At 36.4% G+C, this 16,503-nt stretch overlaps 1 pseudogene; it reads left to right on the top strand.

Moving 5' to 3' along the window:
- LOC127632443 (taste receptor type 1 member 3-like) overlaps nucleotides 1-16,503 on the top strand; it is a 32,469-nt pseudogene that overhangs the window by 14,143 nt on the left and 1,823 nt on the right.

Here is a 16,503-nt window from a genome sequence, read left to right on the forward strand (position 1 = left end):
GTACTCTCAGGTCCCATTCTTTTAAGTCACATTAGTGAGAAAAATGTGGTGCGACGATCTGCCAAATGCATTTATGTAAATGTACTAGAGAGCAAGGGGTTTTTCTATATAGAGTAGATGAAGACAGATGAGCCTGATTAGAGAGAAGGATTTTCAGAGACACAAAGGAAAAGAATGATCAAGTGAAGCAGAGAGCGAGAGAGTCTAGTTAATAATTTGTCAGCAACTGTGGTGGATCTAGCCAGCGTGTTGACAACGGGCCCAGTGTTCTCGGAGTCTGCTGATGGAGATTAGAGCTGGACTGATCCAGCCATTCACAGGAGCTGATCCAGCCATTCACAGGAGCTGAGCAGAATGAGAGGGGTTGGATTTAATACAAATGCCATACAAGTCAGTAAGACCACAAGGAATTAGGCTAGAACAGAATGCTGGGAGATCTCAGCACTAGCTTTCAACAGTCAGGACTCTGGGGTTTAACATTTCCCCAAACACTCAAACACACTATACTGCCTTCAAAAAGAAACCACGCACTGTGGCTATCCTTGTACACCGATGCATTTCAGACACCGTTCCATAATGTGCTCGTTCTTCACTGAAAATGCAGTTCTATGCAACACATAGTTAAGAAACCCCTTAGAGGACAGGGAGGGAAATGATTTTCTGAAATAGCTTAACGTTCCCTCATAATAGTTTTGCATTTCCTAACAAGTATTTTGGGTTCCTTCGCAAACGTTTTGGGTTCGCAAATGTTTTGCATTTCCTTGCAATTATTTTTGTTCCCCAAAACATTTTGTGTTCCTCTGAATTTTTGCTTTTTCTCTCAAAATATTTGTGTTCCCTTGGAATTATTTTGCATTTCCTTGCAATATTCTGGGTCCCTAGCTAAAAATAAATGTGTTCCCTCGCAAAAGTTTTGGGTTCCTTTTGCGTTCCCTAAAAAGTGATGCTTTCCATTGCAATTATTTTTGTCTCCCTTGCAAAGAATTGCATTCCCTCACAATTATTTTGGATTCCTTTGCCATACCTTTTCATCCCATATGAAAATGAACCATGGTTTTACTACAAGTACCATGGTTTTTAAAACCATCATTCTTACCAACAAACAAACATGTCCTTACAATAATTAACCATGGTGTTACAATAGTAAAGCTGTAGCAGGCATGTTTTTTTGGTTTTCCTATGGCATTACTACAAATTTAATGGTTATAATATGGCTATTTTTGTGGTTACTATAGTTCAACTATGTTATTTGTAGTAAAGCCATAGTTACTGTAATGCAACAAAGGTTCATTTTCATTAGGGATGGATAAAGTTTTTGTGAGGGAACGCAAAAATTATGAGGGAATGCATAACTATTTCAGAAAATAAATTCCCTCCCAGTTCTCTAAGCAGCTCCAGACCGCACAAACTTCACAACAAGCTAATAAAATCTCTGGCGTAACTAGAAACCAAGGAGCAAACCAAATACACATGATGTTGACAGCGTAATTATCTGCTGATAGGGAGACTCATAACCGGCACCATCTCCATTCCCTGAAAGCAGGTACATTCATCCATGATATCAGCTGTCCAAACACGCTTTGGCTACATAGTGTACACTTCCATGGCCCGGAGACCTTCAGCGTCCACCCACGCACAAATCCGCTAAGCGTCCTCCTTGTGCTTATCACTATATCCGTGTGCCTCAGTCACGGAATTCCTTTCTCAGATTACAGGATCTCGATATTGCTGAAAAAGGTACAATATAATTTTACACTATGTGCATTTTTGTTTGTTTATTGGAGCATGCTGTTAAAGGATAGTTCATCAATTACTCAGTCATTTGATTCCAAACCTGTATAGCTTTCTCTCTGTTAGGCAGAATGTTAGTCTCAATCACCATTTACTCTCATTGCATCTTTTTGTTTTATACAGTCAAAGTGATTGGTCACTGAGACCAACGTTCTACCTATCTCCATTTGAGTTCCACAGAAGAAAGTAAGTCAGGTTGGGAACAACATGAGGGTGAGTAAATAATGACATTTTTATTTTTGTGTGAACTCCCTTCCAGGTTGTTAACCAGTACTTTAATGAACTACATTCAGGTTTATTGTGCAAGCAGTCACCTGCTAAGAAGCATCCTCTGCCCAATCTCACTGCACAAAGTTCATGCAGGCACATTCCTGCCACCTGGTGGGCTTCTGTGGAGCATAAATTGAACCGGGCAGGATGGTTTTGAAGTTTTGAAGCTTCATAGCTGTGAACTGCACAGACTAGGGGCAGCAGGAGCGCGAATGCCCCTTTCATTCACAAAGCTAATTTGAATAAATTAAAATGGTTAAAACAATTCAAATCTCATAATAATCTCCCAGTAGAGGGTTTTATTTTAAATCACAGGCATATTAAAGAAAATTAAGCGTAGGTGCCTTTAACAGCGCACTACAGCAGATCGTGTTCAGTTCGCCCAGACATGCAGCTTCCTTAGCAAGTGTGCAACACTAATCCCCATACAGACTCCAGCACGGCCATGCCAACATGCACATCTGAACATCAACGTTAAAACAAACTACGGAGGGAGCCTGCGCATGCTTTTTATTGGTGGGTTTGGTCGCAGGTATGTTATTGGATCAATGACAGCAGGGCCAAAAAAAAAACAATGAAAAACATTGATATAAATAATAAATTTCTGTGTTTTTTTATTTGTATGACAAACAATTTTAGTACTGTGTTGGGTCACCATGAATATCTGTAGCAATATCCTGAAGCAAAACGGGTTGAGAACCACAGGTCTAGTCAAGGATTCTTTTGTAGAAAAGAAAGAGAATATAATTTGTGCAAACTAAAAGGAGAAAGGAAGTCATGTGAAAGCATCAAAGGTAGCAATGCCTTTACTGTTTGATGTTAAGATCTCCAGGGAGGTGACATAACAGATGTTTTGATGTTTACAGGTGACTTTACAATAAGGTTCCATTTATTTACATACAGTAAGTTAATCCATTTGGTGTAAATGAACAATACATTTTTACAGGCGTTAATAATATTGGTTAATGTTAGCTTATAAAATAGAATAATTCATAATGCATTAACTAATGTTAACGTATACTATTAAAAATGTATGCGCTGAAATTGACATTGACAAATATGAATAAATGCTGTAAAAGTATTGTTCATTGTTAGTTCATGTAAAATAAACTAGTTAACTAATGTAAACAAATTAAAATGTATTGTAGTGTTACAATGTTGTAAAAAGAAATCGTACTAATACTATTAAGAATAAAATGTCTAAAAGGTTTTAAAATGTCATATCAAGCTATGTCCATCAAGGAGCTACAGTGTACGCCTCATTTGATCTATGTATGCACAAATTTTATCTCTATATCCATCGGATGCCTTTCTCATTTCACAGTGAATTAATCATTTATGTCATTCATTATAAATCTGTAAACTGGCAGGTCAGTAATGGACATATACATAAACTCATAATAACAATAAACTTCATTTGATCTATTCAAGGAATCTTCCGGGTTCAATACAAACTCAATTAACAGAATTTGGTGCACATTGTTGATTTAAACCAAACGTCATTTTTTCCCTTTATTTAAAACAAATAATTTTTGTGGTTGCAGTAAGCATTCACAATGGAAGTGAATGGGGCCAGTTCATAAACTTTAAAATACACATTGTTTCAAAAGTATAGCCACAAGATGCTAACATCATACTTGTACAATCCTCCCTATTGTATGATCATACATCAAAAAATAGGATTTCAGTGTGATAAAACCACTTACACACCTTATCAGCTATTTCCAATATTACAACTTTGTTGTTGTCATGACGACAAAACCCTGCTATTCCAGTATTGAATATATAACACAGACAAGATTAGAAAGAAATCTATAATTGATCACACTAAAATTACGTTAACAGTTATGTACAGTATATCTTAGTGTGTATTGACTGACCCCATTTACTTCTGTTAGTGCCTTACTGTGACCGTTTTTTTTTTTTTTTTTTTTTCCAATAAGGGGTCGAGACGAAATTATTTTTGTGATAATCCACATTATGCCAAAAACATTGTTGATTAAATATAACTTTGATACGATATACGACCTCAATTTCTTTTTCGCTATAATAGTGGGTTTTTTTTAGCCCTGTGTTATGGTTTAATACTTAACTAAACAAATGAAAGACACTTTGAGTAGTAGGCCTGTTAATGTTTCAAAATATTAGGCATAATAATTAATAATACATTTATATAAAATAATTTTTTATTCATAGTTATTTTCCAAAATATGCTAAAAACAAAAATATAAATGCTGGGCTAATTTGCTATTTAAATTGTGTAAGATTACGTGTACGTAATACATTGTGTAAGATTCAAAATCTTTTATGAGAGTATAGAGAGGTCTGAATCATAATAATAATAATAAAAAAAAAACTGTTGTTACGTTAATTATTGAGCCAATATATATAAAGCAAAATATCATGTCTGACTTTATGCAAACTAACACAAGCAGACAGTAAGATGGTAATTCTGCTCTGTCAGAGAGGCACCTCAGAAAAAGGGCAGGGGCTCAAGCCCCTAGGGCCAAAAACCCATTAGCATGTGCCTGATTGAGACCGCCCTAAAAATGGAGACTCACTAATCAGTGCCCTGACTACTGAACTAGGGAGTTGACTGAGACGCAACCAATGTTAATAAGATATAGGTCACAAAAGCAATCCTACAACAAGGATAGTTCACCCAAAAATGAAAATTCTGTCATTATTAATTCAACCTCATGTCATTACAAACTTGCATGACATTCTTTGTACTGTAGAACACAAGTTAGGCAGAATGTTAGCCTCAGTTGCCATTCACTTTCACAGTAGGAAAAAAAAAGATGCAACAAAAATTAATGGTGACTGAGGAACATCTTGTTGTACATTTGAAAAGTTGTACATGTTTGGAAGCAGTGGCACAGCCAAAGGTGGCCCACCCAAATTAGACCCAAGCCATCCCAGAATATTAGAGATTATTCTTTGACTTCAAACATTTGCTTATTAAATCTTTTTAAAAAATGCATAAATTCAGATTTTTGAAAGTGTGAAAGGAGTTTGAATACACCCCTTCTCCGTTATGCAAAAATTTGGTAAAAAAAAAAAAATTGGGTAAAACCTTGGCCCATCCAATATATTTAGGCCTAACCAAAAGTAATTTCCTGGCTATGCCCTTGTTTAGAACAATGACAGAACTTTAATTTTGGGTACATTTCCTTTCAAGCTATTTGAATAAATACTTCATTCTTGCTATGTGCATTTGTGCTAAAGTTGTCTGATGATAGGAATTATCCGTGCATCAGGGCTGGATTGGTAATCTGGCATACCAGGCATTTTCCCGGTAGGCCGACACACTTTGGGGCTGATCAGGGGCGGACTGGCCATCGGGAGAACCGGCGGGCTGGTGAGCCAGCCGCGAAATGGGACGAATGGGCCACAATAAGATGAAATGAGCCGCCGGGTTATGCAGAAAGGGCCACACAACGGCGCAGCTATATGCCTAAAGAAAAGAGATTCAAGGAAATTGTTGGGGACATAACCTGACTGAAAACATCTCTTGAATTCTGTTCACGTTCAGAAAGAATACCTTGCTATTCAATGCATCCAGTAAATGACTCTAAACTTTAGTGGGAAAGTTATATTTCGGGGTTGTGTTAAAAACAGCTAGACGGAGTGCAGACAAATGGTGTGAAGTGGAACGTAGGGGTCTCAACATGTATGCCCACAACAGCGAGAAGTGGAGCAAGATGTTTGTTTTGTATACACTTGTGAACACGTACTGTGTGCAGGTTCCCTTATACTTCAAAGTTTTACTATGAATAACCAACGTACAGTATGTGCGTTGAGGGGAAACCCGAATGAAACTTGACCCCTGATTTACGTCACAGAGGTGTGGGGGAGGGCTCTTGAGTTGCATATGTGCTGTTAGGTGGCCATTATAACCATAAAATTACTGGTCAATAAACAAATCACATTGAAGCTTAAAAAACCACAACAAAAGGAGTCTAAGCCAAACTTGCACTGGTATTACTTGACGTCAGTCTTCATTTATCATTATTTTTTTGTGCAATTCCATCATATATGCCTTTGTCATCCTTTTTGGATAGTCCACCCTTAATGATGGCTCACATATTGACACTTCTGGTATTCTTGCGCATACTGGGGACTGTGGTTCAGTAACATCTCAACAAGTTTTTCAAATCCCCCAGAGATATTCTGTTAGGAGGAATTTTCCCCTTTAATGGAATCACCAGCAACTTGAGCCAACAAAGCCTGGTGATATTCAGTGTAACAGGTCAAATTAGTGCATAGCCTACGCCTACTAATTACTTCTCTATTTTCTTTTGAAAACTCTGTTTTCAGTTTCCTAACAACATAGTTTTTTGAAAAATGTGGTAATGGATAGCGGTTAGAAATGTTCTAGTGTTGATGAAAGCTGCAAACATTGCAAAATTAGTTTTCAAACATTAAACATAGCAGTGTGGATGTGGTCTACACCTTTGGTTCTCAAGTGGGTTTACTTGAGCACTCGGGTTTTACATTGGATATCCAGTGGCGACACAACACAGTCAAATTGTTTGTCTTACAAAAGTGAGCAAAAATGTCCTTAAGATCAAATATAGAAATGTATTATCAAATATTAACTGTATAGGCCCAAAAATAGGCTAAATTAATTACATGGGTGAATAGGAAAATAGTTAATTTTAGTTTGTAAATGTTTCATTAATGTTGATTGTTTCATGTTCTTGGCAGCCTAGTTGTAGTCGGCACAAGCCATGTTTATTCTTGGTTTATCCTTATCTTGCATTGTTGTATTTTCATGGATTGTGAGGATGAAGTTGATAAGATTTGTATTTATTAATTTTGCTATCCTAACTGTACATGATTATATTGTTAGTTGTGTTTTATTGTTTGCATTTAGCAGTTCACATCCAACCAGTTGAGATCCGTTGCTCTACATTCTACAAAATCTGACAATGCAGTCAGCTTGTCTTTCATTCCCTTAATTATCGAAGCATGCTTTTTCCTTTTTTAATGTTTTTATTTTGGCAGGATCAACACATATGGTCTGTCTTTCTCATTGGTGAAGTACTCTGTAGACTAAATAAACGCTAAACCAGATCTTCTCATTGGCATCACACTAGGCTTTGAGAACTTCGACACCAGCATGCAGCCAGATGTCGTCATGAAGTCTGTCTTCTAGCTTCTCACAAATGAAACATCACAGGAAATGGAGATCGCTTGTAACTACACTAATTCAAGCCTCGTGTTGTAGCTATCATTGAACCAAACAACTGACTTGGTCTTGTCATTGGCAAGCTCATTGTGTTTTTCATGATGCCACTAGTGAATTGCCATGTTCGATTTAAATGTTGGTAATTTTAACGAAAAGTAATATCAAATGTGTTAACTGGAGGTTACCTTTACTTATATGGGGGAAAATATATATATTTAAAGCTGATGAGTGTAATTTTTTCAATGTTAAAATTCTCTCTCTTATCCCATGCAGCTTAATATTCAGAGCAACCTTTAAGTAAGCCATTTGCAGGTTGATTTCAGTTCAGTTTAAATTTATTTATCCAATAGGATATTACATTTGCTCAGATGACACTAAAAATATAACACCATAACAACAGACCACACAAACAGTACCATACAAGTCCAAAGCAATAGAGGATCAGGTCAAAGCATAAAAATATAATTTTTCTACATGATAAAATACCATTGTTACAAATGTTTCAGATACAAATATTAAAAAGGGAAAAATGCTTAACATGTATCTAATTTCACCTAAAAGTGTAATGCTTCTATCCAAATAACAATTCATTGTAAAAGGAGAAAAATCGGAATATATGAAAAACAATTTCCGAATAAAGCAGTTTCCATTCATTTACATTTATGCATTTGGCAGACGCTTTTATCCAAAGCGACTTACAGTGCACTTATTACAGGGACAATCCCCCCGGAGCAACCTGGAGTTAAGTGCCTTACTCAAGGGCCCAACAGTGGCATCTTGGTGGTGCTGGGGCTTGAACCCCCAACCTTCTGGTCAGTAACGCTGAGCCTCAACCACTGAGTCACCACTGCATTCAATGTGTTTAAGAGAACAAAATTGTTATTCCTGGGGAAACTTGCACAATTATGTATTCACATGGCATTCAATTCTATTGGAATATACTGTATTCTGTATGATGTTTCCATTGTAGATCATGTCGATTAAAAAATGTATCTACCTCAAGCAAGTTTTTTGGAGATTTTATTCACATCTTTGTGTTTCCATCCAAACATTTTATGCGATATCCCAAAATTCACATACAAATATGTGTATGGAAACCCAGTGACTTTGTGATGCTATGAAAACATCCCTATGTTTTGTTTTAATGGTTCATCCATCGACTAATGGCATATACTTTGGGGCGAGAATCTGATTGTGTGACAAATGGAAGATGGGGAGTTTTCTGGAATCGTAATTTTTTAAAGTTACGTTTGGTGACGCTAGTGGCACAGAAATTAAACATTTCAGCTTTAACAAAGCATGTAATATTACTGTAATGTGTTAGGGTAGGATTACGAAAATTGCGTTTTTGAGAAGTACTGTATATTTGATGTTAATTTACAGTGAAAAATTTTTTTCACAGAACATTACATTTTAAATATATTGTACAAATTTTGTTTTTATAAAGGTAAAACTTTTGAATTACATTTTAATTTATGGTCGTGATTTTCTGTTCAACACAACGATAGATACTTTTGTGATGGATGTAGTTATGTTTTTGTAAGAAAAATATAAATTTTACCAAAAGACTCATCTCATGAAAATGACGTGACACATTTGTGGCACATTTTTGACAAAATATTTACGTGGTTTATTACACATATCGCAGCAGTTCCAAGGTTAAATGCCGACTATGTGGTGCAGTTCAGTTACTATTTCAGTTTACCGTGTAATTTGATCAGACTTATGTAAGCTTGTAAATTAAGTTGGATATGTATAGCAAATGTTAATATGTAATGTCTTTTAAATCAGCATTGCTGGGTAGTAACTGATTACATGTAATCTGGTTTATGTAATCCGATTACGAAAATCAAGTACTTGTAATTAATTAAATAACATTTTAAAATACTCACAATCAGACTACAGTTACGTTCTTATGGATTACATGATTACATGTTAATGTTTTGTCCATCAAATTCATAAAAATGCTCAAATACACCATTTCATATTCATAATATAATCCAATTGCATTAATATCGTAACATTTGTTTTAGTTTAATGAATTGCTTTTGTGCTCTGCTTCAAACTTTAAGGCCATTTTTGTGATGTTGATTCCCAAATAACTGGTCTGATCTCTTACCACACAAGGATGGTGTTTATAAAAGGGAAATATTCCATGACCACGTTTGTGTAACATGCCCCAGGAACCTGACCATATTTCTAGAAACTTCAATAAGACATGCTACTGACGTCAGAAAAAAAAGAGTTAGGTTGGAACTAATCCAAAATTAATTGGATTAGATTATCCAAAAAGTAATCTACGATATTACATATATCATGAAATTGTTTAATCAGTACCCAATTACAATTCAGAAGTAATCTGCCCAGCACTGTAAATCAGACACTACTATGAATGAATGTTTCATGTAATGCTTTTCTGACACTACACTCAAAGTGCTTCACACTGTGAACAGGGGACTTTCCTCAACCACCACCAGTGTGCAGCATCCACCTGGATGACGCGTCAGCAGCTATAGTGGCCCAGTCACCACACAAGCTATTGGTGGAGAGTAGAGAGTAGAATTATAGAGCCAATTAATGGGTGGGTATTATTTGGAGGCCATGATTGATAAGAGCCAATGGAGGGAATTTGGTCAGGACACCAGAGTTACACCCCTACTCTTTCCGAGATGTGTCCTAGGATTTTCAATGACCACAGAGAGTCAGGACCTCAGTTTAATGTCTCACCCGAAGGACGATGCATTTTTGTACAGTATAGTGTGTCCCCATCACTATATAATATAAGCCTCCCTAATACCTCTTCCAACAGCAACCTTAGTTTTCTGACCAGCCTCAACCCTGCTTCGCTTTAGAGGGCTTCTGGTCTTGAGCTACAGGGTGATATGTCTGCTGGATATAATAAAAGTGTTTAGATGTCAAAAGATAGCATTGTGCGGGGAGCAGGGTGAAATGTTAATGTTTATGAACTGATAATCTTCCCTTTTACCTGTGATATGCGTGAACGTGGATAAAAGTCGATGTTGTTGTAGCGCCCCTAGTGTTCGTTTCACTAGGAAACTGCTGCGATACATACAACGGGGCAAGCAAAAATAATTTAGCAAAACTGTAGGTATAGTAATGTGATTCTATGAGACAGGTGGAAAAAAAACTTTCAATGACAGAAATTGTCACTGTATTTTTACTGTAAATTGAACAAGATTTTATTACTGTCTATGATTCAAATGGGAATGAAAGCAGAAAAATAAGACAGGCATGTCTGGCCACCAAAAAGTAAAGTGTGTAGTTCTTTGGCATTAGCATCAACAAACAGAATTGTAAAAAATAATGATATTTCAAATTTAATAAAAAATTACTGATAAAAAAAAAAAAGAATAGAATTTTGATAAAAAGTAAAACCCTTTACCACTAACTAGCAATAGCTTACTAATTGAAAGATCATCTTATTCCCATTCTCAGATTAGCTATTGTGCCACCAGTGACGTGTTTATTGACAAAGAGCCGTTTCCTTCCTTGCGTACGGTGCCCACCAACCGTTGGCAAGCTACCACAAAGAAGTGCAACTTCTGAAAGAGTTTGGGTGGAACTGGGTGGCAGAGGTCGGTAGTGACGATGAATATAGTCAGAAGTGCCAGCATCAGTTCTCCAGTATGGCCAATGAGGCATCCATCTGCATGATATATCAAGCTTTGATTCCTGTATACAATGACCCAAAGCCAGTGCTGAAAGTGATACTCGATTATATTGAGGTTAAAGTGGGAGTGGTGGTGGTCTTCTCTGTTCGCCAGCCAGCTAAAAACTACTTCATAGAGGTGAAAACTTAAGCACTTTCTTTAAAGGAGTCATATCATGAAAAATGTTTGTTGTCCTTGGTCCCTTAAAGGTGCACTCAGTCATTTTTAAGATTTACTCTTAAAGAATTGAATTGTACTTTTGAAACATATCATTATAAAATCATGAGCACTTATATGAGATGAGAACTCGAATCATATCAGTAACCTTATAAAAGCTGTTTTATTCGACATGTGGTAGGGGTGCCCTCATGGGGCTGCAAATTTAGAATCACATGACCAGCTGAATACTTCTTGCTTAATCTCATTAACAGGCTTTTACTCTTGGATTAAATTATTCATAGTTGATTGTGAATAGTGAATTTCTACAATGGCATCTGTAATATAAAAATATTGATTTTGAGTGATGCTTCATCCACACCACTAGGTGTCACTGTAAGTCTAAGATGCTACAAACAAAAAGTTACTGAGAGCACCTTTAAATAATTCTGAATACATTAACACATCACAACAATTGTTTTGTGGACTTGTCACACTGTAACAGGCTTTGTAATTGAAAGACAAGGTCTTGCCAACTAAATTAGACCTAACAACAAGCCCGCAGCCCATATAGGTAAACGATGTTATTCATTACATAATTTACACAAATTACATAATATAAGCCCAATAATAATATTACATCATAATTATTACATAATCGCCTGGTCACAAAAATGTTTGATAACCACAGTAATTGTGCACTTAAAATTCGTATCACATTTTACTGTCACAACAAGAATGTTGTGGCAATATAAAGATACTGAGAATGCTGCATTGTTTTTTTATTTGTTCATGTGTTTGCTTGTTTTTTGTAATATTTTTCGGTTTTATTTCTTAACTCAGAGATTAACCGCTTCTAAAGTGCTCTGATGTGCAAGAAAATAATCAAGGATTTTTATAGTTGCGATTATAAAATAAAAAATATATTTTCAAAAATATAAGGACTTCCTTCATGCGAAATAAAGACTCAGTGGGTTTTAATCAGACAGACTTCAAATAATGTGAGAAAGTAAATGATTTAGGACAGAAATATATTACTATTGCATAATATCATATAATATTTAGGTTTGCTGGTTTACAAAAACAACAGTGGATATGTAGGCTAATGTAGACCAAAACTAAAGCTGGCCAAAATAATATCATTTTAAAATTTGTATTACTTTTTTTCATGTCATTCTTCTCCTGTGCAATATTTTCCATGTTTTTAAGGCCAAAAGGAAATCACATTTCCTTATGTTATTACTCGATTCCAAATTAAATATGAACAATTGACTTCTTAAAGTAGGAATATTCACCCTGCCTGGTGTCAGTTCTTTAGGCATAGTGCTGGTGTTTCCTGACATCACCAGACCAATCAATCTGTTCACTCCCTATGTTCATGAGCTCTTTGCTAAAATAGAGGCAGAGAGCCCAATATTTTTCACCCAGCAGCCAGATGCAAAAATCTCCCCTCTGGATAACCCTTGGCCAAAAGTGAGCATGGTGGAGAAAAATCTTGTGCAGCTGTCAGCTTTCAGCATGTATACTGCCATCTACTATGTTGCACACGCACTGCACGACTTGCTTGGATGTACATATTGCCACCAATTGCTCTTTGAATCCCAAGACAGACTAAGTGTATCCATGGCAGGTGAGATGCCACAAAGATATCTTGACTTTACAGTAATTACACAACATTATCTACTTCAAAGTATACAAAAGAACAACAATCTTTCTTCCGGCTGTTGGAGAAGCTCCGAAATGTTTCCAGAAATGTAGCAGGGATAAGTTTTATGTTTGATAAAGAGGGTAATCCAAACTTCAGCTACGATATGGCGCAGTTGATCTTTAATGACACCATGCGCTTTAATGGAATTGGATAGTTGTTTCAGAACCTCACAATTAAGAAAGGAGACATTAAATAGCACAAAGCAAATTCTAAGGTACGATAAGCACATTGGCAAACATAAGTTCCTACAATTCATGACACCTAAAATGTTTGTATATTAATTCTAAGAGCTTTGCATTACCTTTTGCACACTACCAGACAAAAGTGTGGACTTGGACTTATGTCCCCTTTAATTAAGAAATTATTTAAAAGTATTAATTGTCCTCTCTTTTTGATTCAGTACAATTAATTCATTAATCTACAGGTTTTGGTGATTCTAATTGCTCTTTCCATCACTACCTGCCCAGGTAATCTAACAGAATATGACAGCGGTTTGGGTGGCGAGCACAGCCTAATTAAAATTATGCACCAAATCTTAATTTTTTCTGGTTATTATTAGGATCTTGGTTGAACAATAGGCTTGGAATCGATGCCTTTTTCAAGCATCGATAATCAGAACACTTTCCCGATGATTATCAATCTATATCTGCATTTTTTCAGATATAAATCAGGCTACTTGTTCCAAAATAATATATTACTCAACACAACTTTGGTAAAGTGTGAGGGGTAGGGTGGCTAAAGGGAGTCCCACACTGGATATGCACACTGCCAAAAGGCTGCTCAAAATTCTGCAGCGCACAACTCACACAGTTTTCCATAAACTTTTACCTAAATCATTATAAAAGGACATAGATTATTTACTCTACCCATCACTGGATGAACAAATATGGGAAAATGGGTGTCCAGAGTTGTTCATTTTGGCCAAAATGCGAGATATCATGGCTCATTCAAGACAGATGAGAAAGCAGGCAGCCTTACTACTATATATTTCTGCATCATTTTTTATTGCGCTCAGCTTAAATTTAATCTCAAATCAATATTACGTGAGAAATTATGGATTTCTATATTTCTGTAGGTCAAAATATCAAGGAAAATGTTATTCCTGATGTCATGACCCCTTTAAACAGAAGGCCAATTGACAATGAATTGGAAAGCACACAAACTAGGCTTCAAATTTAAATGTCGGCTAATGTTAATATAACAATGCCTCAAAAATGTATTGAAAAAATAACATGCTGATCAATAATCTATATACTGAACTTTTGTGAATCCTATTGAACAATAAACTCCATCTGGGATTTTATTTATTTCAAACTCTCGTAGCCTCTATTGGCACTTTTCCACTGCATGTTATGGTTCGACTCAACTCTGCTCTTTTTACTTTTCTGAGTTTCCTTTTCTACTGCAGTTTAGTGCCCCTCAACGTGAGTGGGATTAAAGGCTGATCGTCATAGTTGCACCACCTCTACTGCAGTGACATCATCTTAAACGCGACACAAACATTACTGACCATAAACAATAACACGACCGCTAGCTGTTAGCTACTAGCTCATTGTGCTGCATAAAGCAGTTGTTGCATGGTGATTTTACACAAGTTTAACAGTTAAATTGGCCGTGGCCAAGTAGAGGGCACTCTCCCATTGCTTGCAGGTTTACTGTCACATATAGTGTCCATTTGGTCAAACCACTTCCACTTCTTCTGTTTGAACTACTCCGGCTGTTGTGGCCCTTGATGGTTCTTTAGTCACTTAATTTTTTAGCTGTGTGCGGCCAACATCTGAGACACTTCCTGAAAGACTTTTTCTTTTCATTCGTCGCTAACGAGAGGAACGTCTGCACCTCTGCACCTCGTTAATTTACCACAGCGTAGTTTTGTGCACAACCATTTCTTTTTACAATGCAAATGTAGCGTGAATAAATGATACTGCTATTGCTGTAGCTAACTTTAAAACTAGCAGGTTGATGTCGCAAATTTAGTAATGCTGGCAGTGACAATTCTCTCTGATCAGTGATCTGCAGGGTTTTGACGTTGCATATCTTATCGGCTCGGCTCGCTTGGAAACTCGAACGAGGTGGTACTAAAAAAAGTACCAGGTACTAGTGGAAAACCTCCAAAAAGTGAAGAGTCGAGTCGAGCTGTAAAGTGCAGTGGACAATCCCGATATGTCTGTGCCCATCATAGAAAGGAAAGTGTCAAATTGTTTAGATTTTTTTTACTTAATACTATTAGCTGATTAATCGGTTATCTGCCTTTCGCCACCTTCGTTATCTGTATTGGCAAAATTCACTATCGGTCGGACTCCGATTTCTTTGTTTTATGAAACACAAAATGTTAGGCAGAATTTCTAAACTGCTCTTTTGTATAACAAAAAATAGATATGGTGGTTTATACGATCACAGAACTATTGCTTTAAATTCCCTAGTGGATGCTTTGAATTTTCATTGTCAAATCGATCATTGCATCGTGATGAATAGGTGCCCCCAATTGTAAAGACTATTATATTAGTAAACTAATTAGGAAACAGCAGCAAGAATATCATAAAAAATGTATGTGTGTGTATTTAATAGTTAGTTGATCTTTGATGTTGACTGACCTTATATGACTCTTCTTTTGATTGTGTTGACTGGATGTCATCTTCCAATGTCCTGCTGGCCAATGGTTCACTCTACAAAGTACAAACTGCGTCTATCCCATCTATCATTTTTTTTCTGGACCAATTATGAGTCAATAGCACTCATTCTAGGGGGAGTTTTGTTGCTGGCTTCGCATGCATGGGTAGGGTTTCATTTCTTCAGGCACAGAGGAACTCCATTGGTGAAAATGGCATGTGGATCACTAAGTGATCTTGCCCTGTCGTGCCTTGTGGGACAATGTATAAGCATGCTGCTGTTCCAGGGTCAGCCGGTTGACGTTGTGTGCCGTCTGCAGCAGCCCTTAAATGCATTCTTTACCACCATGAACCTCTCAGTCATTCTGACCATTTCCCTACAGATAATTAAAAAGCAAACACACAAACACAGATTTTTAAAAGAATATATCAGCTCTGTAGGTAATGTATAGCACTATAAATGTAATCAGCAGTCTCCTTGGCGATCATCATTTTAAGCTCGATTGCACTTCTATGCACAATCTAGCACTCTACGCATGTGTCAAGCACTAGGAAGTGAAATCAAGCTTGAATTCATGATTGTGTCTAGAGACTGCAGTGGCAAGAAGTACAGTGAAAAAGGAGTTATATTTAAGTCTGTCCTCACCACAATTCAATTAGATCACTTCAGAAGACATTGATTAAACCACTGGAGTCATACAGATTACTTTTATGCTGCCTTCAGGGGTGGAAAGAGTACTGAAATATCATACTCAAGTAAAAGTACAGTTACTTCCCCAAAAATGTAGTGTGAGTAGATTAAAAGTACCTGTCCAAAAACTACAAGTACGAGTAAAAGAGTAGCACATTTAAAAGTCATGAGAAGTGAGTATTGGGTTGCGAATGCGATGACCCCTTATAATAAACACTCTATGCTGCAATTTCAAAATGTAACATACATACCATAATTTACATTCCCTTTATGGCTGTTTGCCAGAAAAAAAGAAAAATATAGACATTTTATAGGTATTTTTGACTGCCAACTTTTAAAATACATGTATTGGAAATAAGTTATTTCCAATACACCGATTACCATTTTAAATCATAATGTATAAAACAAATACA

This window comes from Xyrauchen texanus, chromosome 39, assembly GCF_025860055.1.
Source record: "Xyrauchen texanus isolate HMW12.3.18 chromosome 39, RBS_HiC_50CHRs, whole genome shotgun sequence".
NCBI classification, from domain to species: domain Eukaryota; kingdom Metazoa; phylum Chordata; class Actinopteri; order Cypriniformes; family Catostomidae; genus Xyrauchen; species Xyrauchen texanus.